Source organism: Chiloscyllium plagiosum, unplaced genomic scaffold (assembly GCF_037043375.1).
Source record: "Chiloscyllium plagiosum isolate Xiang-an unplaced genomic scaffold, Cpla_swu_hap1 HiC_scaffold_27, whole genome shotgun sequence".
Classification (NCBI taxonomy): domain Eukaryota; kingdom Metazoa; phylum Chordata; class Chondrichthyes; order Orectolobiformes; family Hemiscylliidae; genus Chiloscyllium; species Chiloscyllium plagiosum.
Genome location: NW_028270165.1, coordinates 3695678 through 3705458, shown reverse-complemented (window position 1 = coordinate 3705458; position 9781 = coordinate 3695678). Strand labels below are relative to the sequence as shown.

Below are 9781 nucleotides of genomic sequence, written 5' to 3'. Positions count from 1 at the left end.
TGGTAGGGGTCAAGGACATGGGGGATTTCAGGCCCTAAAGTCATGCAACTCGATCTTGAAGACCAGAGGGCTGTAGGGTTTTGAAGTGGAATATGAGGCGTTGTTCTTCCATCTGGAGCTGAGCTTTGCTGGAACACTGCTACAAGCCTGAGACAGAGATGTTGGCCAGAGAACAGGGTGGCGTGTTAAAGTGGCAGGAAAGCAGAAGCTCAGGACCTTTATTTGCGGGCAGAACCGAGATGTTCTGCGAAGCAGTCACCCAGTTTATACTTCATGCTCTGTTGGGGAAACGACACTATGAGCAGCGGATGCAGTAGACTAGGTTGCGGCAAATGTGCAGGTAAAGTGCTGCTTCACCTGGAAGGTATGTTCGAGCCTGGAAGGATATTCAGGAGGGAGCGGGTAAATTGTGCTTCTGAGTGAAGTCACGGTTCGTAAAAACAGAATGTGGCAATTTAGACAGAGTTGATATTTGCTTGCCGGCGATATGTCTGCCGGTGCATGATGGGAGCATAACCCAGAAGGGAAACCATCTTTCCTATTCACTCAATGTCGTCTTTAGCAGCTTTCCCGTATAACGGCGCACTGTTGTGCATCCCGCCTTCTCATCTGCTTCCCAAAAAACTTCGACATAAATATTTCACATTGATGCACAGGCCCAATGTGCACAGTTGAGATGACACACTCGTGGAGGTCTGCGGGGTCTTCTCCTGTTCTCTGTACCCTATGTTGAGGAGGGCAATGCTTGTCACTGGTCACTCCGGTGTCAGAGAAAAGTTTAGAAAGGAAACGGTTTAATTTTCTGCCAGTAGAGAGGGCCCGGTTCCTGGGGACGGGCAAACGGCAGCAGAGAGACAGAATGAGAAGCAGCTGTTCATAGAGTCATCGAGATCTACAGCGTGGAAACAGACCCTTCGGTCCAACCCATCCATGCCGATCAGATATCCCACCCCAATCTAGTCCCGCCAGCCAGCACCCGGCCCATATCCCTCCAAACCCTTCCTATTCATATATCCATCCAAACGCCTCTTAAATGTTGCAATTGTACCAGCCTCCGCCACGTTCCCTGGCAGCTCATTCCATGCACGCACCACCCTCTGCGTGAAAAAGTTGCCCCTTAGGTCTCTTTTATATCTTTTCCCTCTCACCCGAAATCGATGCCCTCTAGTTCTTGACTCTCCGACCCCAGGGAAAAGACTTTGCCTATTTATCCTATCCATGCCCCTCATAATTTTGTAAACCTCCATAAAGTCACCCTTCAGCCTCCGACGTTCCAGAGAAAACAGCTCCAGCCTGTTCAATGTCAACGATACTTCACTCTGAGCAAGACTCAGCTGGTTCAAGAGGTAGAGCGGGGCCACAGCCAGCTTGGCGGTGTGGGTCGTTGGTCTAGGGGTATGATTCGCGTTTTGGGTCTTCGTCGACGCAGCCGTGCGAGAGATCACGGGTTCAAATCCCGGACGAGCCCGCGTTTCATGACTTGTGCGAAAGTGCCTGCTTTATTTTCTCAAAAAGCACCTTCGTAAAACGAGTTTGGGCTCCCTGGAGTACCAATGGGACAGAAAGCAGCGAAGTGAAATGATTGGAGATAGCGTTGAATAGGTTGACGTGAGTGGTGCGGTGTTTGAGGGCTGTCAGCGATGAGGGTGGATTGGAAATTTGGGACAGCTCTCTTCGGAGAACAGAAGTTTGAAATCTGGCCCGATTGAAGCTTGCGAAGTCGAGACAGAGAAAGTAATGTAGTCAAAATGCTCCCACGCCTGAAAGTTTCGGCAGAGTTTTAAAGTCATGAGGAAATAAACCAAAAGTGACATTAGGAAGAACGTGGTTGGGGTCAGTAAATCCCTAACTGACACTGACAAAGAGGCAGATTCATTAGACGCGAACGGGAATTCGGTGGTCATGTTTAAAGTAACAATGTGCAGAATTACATGGGGAAAGCAAGATAATGATACGAATAGAGACCCACGTTTACTTACTGTGTCGACCCAAGCAGAGCGAAGCTGGGCCGCACGGCGTCTGTTCAGAGTGAAATCACAGTTCGGCCAACAGAATGTTGGAAGTTAGAAAAAGTTTATATTTACACAGCCTCCATACGTCTGCGCAACACCATATAAGGCGGCAGCAGTGGAGATCTTTGACATCAGTCTCGAACGTGCATGCCACGCGCCAAACGAAAGGCTGAGGGGGGCTGTGGAAAACGATGCTGTGCTTGGGAGCCGAGTCGTGCAGCGGGAGCGTGCTGGGCCCATAACTCCGAGGTCGATGGATCGAAGCCATCCTCTGCTACTGTTCAGTGTCTCCTGGAGCGACTTTCATTTGTGATGGTATCCTGTCCAGCATCTTGCCTTTCAAACGACTTCCTGAATGTCTCTCCTGGCGCTCTATTCTTTTCCTTGCCATGTCATTTGCTTCCCAAAACTTAGAGTATCTGAGCTGGATATGTCACATCGAAACACAAGTCAAACACAGTTGCGCTGGCACCCTTGTGGAGCTCTGAGTTCTCTTGTCGTGTTCTCTGTCGGTGTGTCCTGATCTCGTGTGAAACCTCTTCTCTCAGATGGCAATGAACCGGTGAAGTTGAAACACATGACTTGCTGTTTTTGTCCATTTCCTGCAGTAAAGAAACCAACAGCCGTGTAATAAAAGACTTTCTGCAGGATTGCTGTGTCAAGACAAATTCTGAACACCAAGCAGGCTACACAAAAATGCACTCATATCAATTTACCTGAGGGAAGAGTCTCTGGTGTCCATTTCTCTCTGTCCCGGCAGCACAGCATCTTTCTATCTCTCCATTAACAAGACCTTTGGAACAAGTTCAAAGTTGCCCATTTCCTACGCATAACTGTAACTGACTTATCCTGCATCACGTAATAGTGTGAGACAGCAGAAGAGTGAATGGGCTCTGCCTTCCACCAGCACAGCTTGCAAGTAGAAACGAAATGGTTCAATTATCCACCAGTGGAGAGAGCCCGGTCCCTGGGGACGGGACAAACAGCAGCGTCCTAGGAGCAGGGAGACAGATTGAGAAGCACATGTTCTTGAAACTCTTCCTTACTTGCAATTCTGTGAGCAATGCACAATGTATTTCGTACTGAGCAAGTCTCAGCTGCTTCCGGAAGTGGCTGCACCCATGGCTGGTGGCTCGTTAGTCTGGGATATGATTCTAGCTTTGGGTCTTCGAGCATATGCAGCCGTGTGAGAATTCCCGGGTTCCAATCCCAGGCGAACCATCATTCCTTAAATTGACCTGAGCAAAAATACCTGATGAATTTTCTCAAAAAGCCGCTTCGTTAAATAAGATCGGACTGCCTGAATTAGGGACGGCGCAGAGATGCCATTACAGTGAACACGGCGAAGAGAAACACTTGTTCAAAGTGAAAACAAGTATTGCAGATTTTTCGCCCGCGCAATCCGAGTCTGAATGAATCCTCCACCTGTATTACGCTCAATTCTGAGGGTGACACTTCAGGAAGCGGGGAAGTGAAGTGATTACAGACAGCTCTGAACAAGTTAACGTGAATGGTACCGTCCTGAGGAATGTCAGCACTGAAGGGAGATTGGAAAGTTTGGGGCAGCTCTCTTTGGAGAACAGAGGGCTGAAAGCTGGTCTGATTGAAGTTTTCCACGTCATGAGGGTTTTAGACAGAGGAAATAATGCAGTGAAAATGCTCCCAGGCCTGAAAGGATCGAGAATGATTTGGCAGAGATTTAAAGTCATCAGGAAAATAAGTAAAAGTGACATTAGGAAGACCGTTTTCGCACAGGGAGTGGGGTCAGAAAGTCGCAGTCTGACAGTGACAAAGAGGCAGATTCAATGGACACAAAAGGGAATTCGGTGGGCATGTTCAATGTGACAATATGCAGATTTACAGGGAGAAGGCGACAAAATGAGACACATATTTACATATTGTGTTGAGCCTGGTGAAGGTGAAACACATCAGTTGCGGTGTGTCTCATGCGCAGGAGGCCCTGCAGTAATTCCCCAGCTGTTTCACACAGCAGCATCCTCTCGGTGAATTACACTTGGCAAAAAAAATCGATTGAACCAAATCAGTGTCCGCCTCTTGATTTTACTGACACCGTTAATAAAATTCAGGCTCACCGTTAATGTGGAGAGAGGCCGTCAAACTAGAGTTTCCGCTTCTCCTGTTGAATAAAGATAATTTTAACTGTGTCCAGTGAAAGAAAGGATTTGCAGTTGGTGGGAAACATTTCTATCTGAACTCGCTAACACTCTCCTGATAGATTGAAACATAAAGCTGGGAGTCTCTGGATTATGTTGTAAAACTATCGGTATTACGTTATTCACACCGCGCTGTCACCAACTGAACGAAGCGGCTGCCCAGAGGGAGACGGCTGTGTTTAAATCCCGTGATGAACTGGGGGAGCTGAGCATTTACCCAGACAATGGGCACACCACCTCCCTGACACAGTGTTCACAAATCAAACTGACAGCAAAGCTTCACGTGTGATCGAAAATTTCCGCAAAGAAGATTTGGCTCAACAGATATCCCGAGTGAAGTGCTCCTTTCTTGATTTGAAATGGAAGAAGTTGACGACAGTGAGCCTGACGTGATTCGAACACGCAACCTTCTGATCTGGAGTCAGACGCGCTACCGTTGCGCCACAAACTCACAAATCGGCCGTGCCTTCTATTCATGCTTAAGGGAAGTGATCGCAGTGCAATGATTTTACGTTATGAGTAACAACGGAGATCAACAGTTCATGGGTGTTCTGTCTCTGCCCCCTCTCCTTCTGTCTCTCGAAGTAAGTTCCAACTCTATCTCAATAAAAAGGTGAAAGAACTGTGGATGCTGCATATCTGAAACAAAAAACAGAAGTTGCCGGTGACCCTTCCACAGAACTGATGGTGATTGGGAAAACGTTGGTTTATATGCAGGAGACATTGTGGGAGGAAGGCGGATGCAGTAAATGATAGATCAGGACAGAGCCCAAAGCGAGGGAAGAACTGTTGGACAGGAAAGGGAGTTGACAACGATCTGCATGGGAGGGTGAATGGAGACTGTTCGTGGCGAAGAATAGGTAGTGTGTAATGACAGACTATGTGATAACAAGGCTTGGTGTGTGTGGAAGGGACGAGGATACTATGGATTTCAGGCCCGAGAATTATTGAATTCGATATTGGGACCGAAGGTATGTATGGTCCCCAAGTGGAATATTCGGTGCTCTTCGTTCTGCTGGTGCTGAGCTTCGCTGGAACACTACAGCAAACCTGAGACAGAGATGTTGTCCAGGAACAGGGTGGGGTGTGGAATTGGCAGGCAACTGGAAGCTCAGGGTCTTTTTTGCAGGTAGAACGTAGATGTTCTGTGCAGCAGTCACCCAGTTTATGCTTCGTTTTCCCCAATGTAGATGAGACCACATTATGAGCAGCAACTGCAGTCGACTGGGTTGTGGGAAGTGCAGGTCAAGTGCTGCTTCACCTGGAAGGTAAGTTTGGATCCTTGGATAGAGAGGAGGGAGCAGGTAAATGGGCTGGTGTCACACATTCGGCAGTTGCAGGGGAAAGTGCCGTTGGACTATTGGGGTGGGAATGGGGTTAGGCTTGGTGGGAATGAAGGAAGAGTGGACCCAAGGTATAACTCCTGCCCATTTTCCTATCTGCCAAATAGAGGAATTTGTTAAGTGTGTACAAGGACATTTTCTAATTCACAATGTGGATGTACATACTGGCGAGGGTGCAAAACCTAAGGGTAAACCATAATTCTATTAACTTCCGAACTGTGATTGAAAATAATATATCAGATCTAAAAGTTGTAGTTCTAAATTGGAAGAAGACTCAGGTATTAGGCAAGATCTTTCAAAAGCTGATTGGGGGCAGATGTTCGCAGGTTAAAGGACTGCTGGAAAATGGGAAGCCTTCAAATATGAGATAACAAGAGTTCAGACACAGTATCTTCCTGATTCGGAGATGCCGGTGTTGGACTGGGGAGTACAAAGTTAAAACATCACACCACACCAGGTTATAGTCCAACAGGTTTACTTGGAAGCACACTAGCTTTCTGAGCGACGCTCCTTCATCTGAGTATATTCCTGTTCGGGTGAAAGGAAAGGCTGGTAGGTTGGGGAATGCTGGATGACTAGAGAAAATGAGATTTTGGTTAAGATAAAGAAGGATGTATATATCAGGTATCGGCAGAGAGATCGAGTGAATCCTTAGAGTATAAAGGCAGTACGAGCATACTTAAGAGGGAAAGCATGAAGGCAAAAAAAGGGGACATGAGATAGCTTTGGCAAATAGTCATGGATAACCCAAAGGATTTTTATAAATACATTAAGGACAAAAGGATAACAAGGGAGAGAATAGGGCCCGTCAAAGATCAGCAAGGCGGCCTTTGTGTGGAGCTGCAGTAGATGGGGGGCGGGTGGGGGGGAGATACTGAACGGATATTGTGCATCAGTGTTTACTGTGGAGAAGGGCATGGAAGATCTAGAATGTGAGAAAGTAGATGGTGACATGTTGAAAAAATGCCCATATTACAGATGAGAAATTGCTGGATATCTTGATATGCATAAAAGTGGATAAATCCCAAGGACCTGATCAGGAGTACCCGAGAACTCTGTGGGAAACTGGGGAAGTGATTACTGGGCCTCTTACTGAGATATTTGTATCATCAATAGTCTCAGGTGAGGTGCCAGAAGGCTAGAGGGTGGCTAACGTGGTGCCACTATTTAAGAAAGGAGGTAAGGAAAAGCCAGGGAACTATAGACCAGTGAACCTGACATCCGTGATGGGCAAGGTTTTGGAGAGAATCCTAAGAGACAGGATTTACATGTATTTGGAAAGGCAAGAATTGATTAGGGATAGTCAGCATGGCTTTATGCTTGGGAAATCATGTCTCATGAACATGATTGGGTTTTTTGAAGAAGTCACAAAGTGGATTGATGAGGGCAGAGCGATGGACGTGATCTATATGGACTTCAGGAAGGCGATCATCAAGGTTCCCCATGGGAGACTGGTGAGCAAGGTTTAATCTCATGGCATGCAGGGACAACTAGCCATTTGGATACAGAACTGGCTAGAAGGCAGAAGACAGAGGGTGGTGATGGAGGTTGCTTTTCAGACTGAAGGCCTGTGACCAATGGTGTGTCACAAGGATTGATGCTGGGCCCGCTACTTTTTGTCATTTATATAAATGATTTGGATGTAAACGGAGGAGGTATAGTTAGCAAGTTTGTAGATGACACCAAAATTGGAGGTGTAGTGGACAGAAAAGAAGGTTACCTCAGATCACAACGGAACCTTGATCAGATGGGCCAATGGGCTGAGGAATGGCAGTTGGAGGTTAATGTAGATAAATATGAGGTGCTGCATTTTGGAAAATCAAATCAGAGCAGGACTTTTACACTTAATGGTAAGTTCCTTGGAAGTGTTGCTGAACAAAGAGACCTTGGAGTTCAGGTTGATAGTTCCTTAGAAGTAGAGACGCAGGCAGATTGGATAGTAAAGAAGGCGTTTGGTGTGCTTTCCTTTGTTGGTCAGAGCATCGAGGATAGATGTTGGGAGCTCATGTTGCCAATGTACAGAACATTGGTCAGGCCACGTTTGGAATATTGCATGTAATTTTGGTCTGCTTCCTATCGGAAAGATGTTGTGAAACTAGAAAATGTGTAGAAAAGATTTACAGGGATGTTGCCAGGGTTGGAGATTGGAGGGTCGGAAGGTTTTATGGGGATTTGGGACAAGTGCTGGCAAATGGGACTAGATTAGGTTAGGATATCTGGGCTGCATGGATGAGCTGGACCGAAGGGTCTCTTTCCGTGCTGTACATCTGTGTCACTCTGTGAGACTCCATGGGATTCTCTGCCCAAGAGAGCAGTTGAGACAGCTTCATGAAGTTTATTGAAGACGCAGTTGGATGGGTTTTTGCATGGTAGGGGAATTAAGGGTAGTCGGGATAGTGCAGGTTGGTGGAGCTGTGATCTTAATGAATGACGGAGCAGGCTTGACCAAATGGTCTACTCCTGCTTCTGTTACTTTGAATCTGTAACACTGCATTTCCCGCGGCCGGAGTTTTCCCACGGCACAAGGAGGTTTTCTATAGTATATTTAAACCCCTTGCTTTGCTTGAACTCAATCTGCATAGACTTGGAGGAGAGTGGGATTTGCAAAGTGCCCTCCCCTCCACACGTGCCTTAACTGCAGGACAGCTGTCCGGCCCGCCCTCCATTGTTGACGTCACAATGCGGATGCAGCCCTGTCAGTTTCAGAGTGAAACTCCCTCCCTCTGGGCAACATCTGGGATTAAAGCAATGTCTCCCCCTTTCCATATACCATCCTCCAGCAGCCAGGGGGAAGGGGAGGTAGGGGTGGGTGAAACACTGTTCACTTGTAGCAACTGGAGTGAATCCAGGGAGGGAGCAGACACTCCAAAGGTGCTCAAATACTTTCTATCTCTCTTAAAGCTATTTTCCTTGTGTATTCCCTCAGTTTGGCACGTATACAGTTTGCACCCTAGAAAAGGATTGCTTCTTTCCTCATGTTCACAACGAAAAGGTTCGATTTCCAAGGAACTGAGCAGCATTGGCACATTGCTCAAAAAATGGAGGACGCCCTGGGCCTGTGGCTCGTTGGTCTAGGGGTATGATTCTCGCTTCGGGCCTTCTGGTGCGTGGGCATGCGAGAGATCCCGGGTTCAAATCCCGGACGAGTCCTGCCTTCTTACTCTGCCTTGTACAAAAACGGCCAGTCAATACTCTCAAAAAGCAGCTTATGAACGCGGCAAGGGCTGCACTTATTCAAAGAGAATACGTGCGTTACTTCACACAGAGGGTGGTGGGCGTTTGGAACGCGTTGCCAGCAGAGGCAGGCACGGTAGATTCATTTAAAATGCGTCTGGGTAAATGCATGAGTGGGTGGGGAGTAGAGGGATACAGATGCTTAGGAATTGACCGACAGGTTTAGAGAGTACATTTGGATCGGCTCAAGCTTGAAGGGCCTGTTCCTGAGGTGTAAACTTTCTTTGTTCTATATGGTGTATATCTGATATTGTTGACTGTTGTAAAAGTTTCTTTGTAATTATTATTCACCTTCTCATGTAGTAATGGAGTTACGTCCTTTTTTTGTCATAACTTTTTATTTAATAGGTTAGCAGGAAGTCATTCAGCAATTTTACTGCCTTTCTTTTCTCAAGCAACCTTAACATTTCATTTTCATATCCTTGATTCAGCTCCATTTCCAGCATCTTTGTATGCAGTTTGTTCCATGTTATTGTCACTGAAATGAAGTTTTCCTCCATGCACAGCTAAGCCGATCTGGCTGCATGAGGGTTTTCAGGTTTCTGTGGCCTGGATAATATGTGATCAGCAGACATCTCGCAATCTACAGGAATTGCCACCTATGTTATGTTCATTAACTGTACTGACAGTGATCACTTATTTTGTGATTTTTCTTTGCAAGAAGACGTGCAGAAAGAAATCTGAAAACAAATGATACATCAACTTCTGACAGAGCCACTTGATTCATTGGGACTTGAATATCAGCAGCCATTTCAATCAAGAAGGCATGTTTGCTTTTGTTTGTTTGAGAGATTTTGGACAGTCCTGTGGCAGGAAGAATACTGAGACACCGAGTGAGGGAGATTCAGTGCGCTGACTGTGAAAAGTGCTTCAAACCATTTACTCAGCTTGGAGAAAGCAAAGTCTCACCCCTCAAGGTGAGAAAGACTATGTACCCGTTCTGTTTGTAATTTCAATCCCAGAGCAACACAAGGAAAGTTCCCTCCAAAGGGGAAACCTTGGAAATGTGGGGTCTGTG

At 46.5% G+C, this 9781-nt stretch overlaps 2 non-coding genes across 2 annotated transcripts; one reads left to right on the top strand and one right to left on the bottom strand.

Moving 5' to 3' along the window:
- Positions 1-4565: 4565 nt before the first annotated feature.
- trnaw-cca (transfer RNA tryptophan (anticodon CCA)) lies at positions 4566-4637 on the bottom strand. Its single transcript has one exon. It is a non-coding gene; the product is annotated as a tRNA-Trp (tRNA).
- A 3952-nt stretch (positions 4638-8589) lies between these two features.
- On the top strand, positions 8590-8679 carry trnap-cgg (transfer RNA proline (anticodon CGG)). Its single transcript is given in 2 exon segments — positions 8590-8625; positions 8644-8679. It is a non-coding gene; the product is annotated as a tRNA-Pro (tRNA).
- Positions 8680-9781: the final 1102 nt, after the last annotated feature.